This window comes from Callospermophilus lateralis, chromosome 6 (genome assembly GCF_048772815.1).
Source record: "Callospermophilus lateralis isolate mCalLat2 chromosome 6, mCalLat2.hap1, whole genome shotgun sequence".
In the NCBI taxonomy this organism is placed as follows: Eukaryota; Metazoa; Chordata; class Mammalia; order Rodentia; family Sciuridae; genus Callospermophilus; species Callospermophilus lateralis.
In genome coordinates, this window is record NC_135310.1 from 122313310 (window position 1) to 122314854 (window position 1545).

The 1545-nt window shown below is 38.0% G+C and overlaps 1 pseudogene; it reads right to left on the reverse strand.

The window, feature by feature from the left end:
* Positions 1-394, reverse strand: LOC143400747 (protein cornichon homolog 4-like; annotated as a pseudogene).
* Positions 395-1545: the final 1151 nt, after the last annotated feature.

The window sequence follows — 1545 nt, forward strand, 5'->3', positions numbered from 1 at the left end:
TCAGTCATTTATCACAGCTAAAATCATGTTATGAAAATACATGAGGAAATGAAGCAAGTGGAAACCAAGCTTGATCATGGCTTCTTTCATGTGCAACTTCAGTTGACCTCAATTTTGTATTTATGTTGGCTCAAACACCCCCATGTTGCCACTTGACACCATATGAACCAATCTATATTCCAAGTAGCAACAGCTAAGTTGAGAAGAAATATGAAGCAGTTAAATGAAAGAAGCAAAATATGGTGACAATGTTATGACCAACAAATTCTGAGCAACATGACCCAGCATTAATGTAGTAACATTGTAAATCAGATGATATAATTCTGAAGTAGACTGAGAGGGAGATGAGGGTTCAATAACTGTAGAGAGAGGAGGTGAACACTACTGCCTCCATCCTCCTCCTTCTCCTTTCCTTCCTCCTCTGTTGTTGACACTCTTTCCATCAAACTGACAAGTAATCTATTTACATATAGAAAATACTTAACATCCACAAAAAAACAAGATATTTATATAATGTCATTGTTGGAGTTAACCATTTTACTAAATTGATCAATGCTTCAATTACTCTTTCTCACATGCTCTGAGCAATTCAGCACCCTCCTTCAAAAGGTACTAAGTAATTGTGGTTTAGATGGTTCTATCAAAGTCCAGAAACCATTTGAACAAGGAAAACTTAATATAGACTTTTTCATGCCTGAGGCACTGGGTTTATTCTCTATCACTGAAAAAAGAAAAAGAATTAAAGTAAAGGTGATTATCTACTAAAAGAAGTAAAATGTGGCTCCAAAGAATGCAAAAATGGCATATATAGCAAGTAGACAGTACCTCTTGGGATGAGGCAGAGTAGCAAAGGAAGAAAGCAATGTACGATAGGGTCCTCAGTGAGACTGAGGTACAGAGCTCATTGGAGAAGATGGGACTATGGCCCACTGAAATGCTAAAAGGGATCTGAAATGCTCCAAATAACCATGTGTCCTCTTTCATAGTACACTCCAGAACACTTCTGACACCAAATGTTTGGAGTTTTCCACAGCAAGTTATTCTCCAACTCTCTGCATATATCTGGGTGTCCAATAATTCAATTTTAAGGAGTGAGCAGAGACCCCACAGGTTAAGTGGACCCCACAGTCTTAAAAGTATGCCCCCTATGACTTAGTGAAAATCACAGGATGACTCCTGAAATTACCCACCTGTTTCTGAAATTCCTATCACTGTAAGGAAGTCCAGTGAAGTCTCTCCAGTGGCAAAGGAAACCTCTACTCAGACCTTCAAGATCTTTGTCCATACCACAAAAAAGAACTTAAGGATTGTTGGGCTTCAGAAAAGAGAAAGAGCATCATTAGAAAGTGAAAAGTGAATACAGGAAATCTCAGAGAATAATGTGGGCCAACTCAAGAGCAAAAAAAGAGACACATAACCAGGGATTAGGGTCAGGTTATTTTATTAGTGAACAAAGGTAAAATATATGATCCAAAGGGAAAGGACTTCCCTAGAGATTGAGAAATATTGAGAAAAATGTTTTCCCTTCAGAGAATCTGGTCTCGT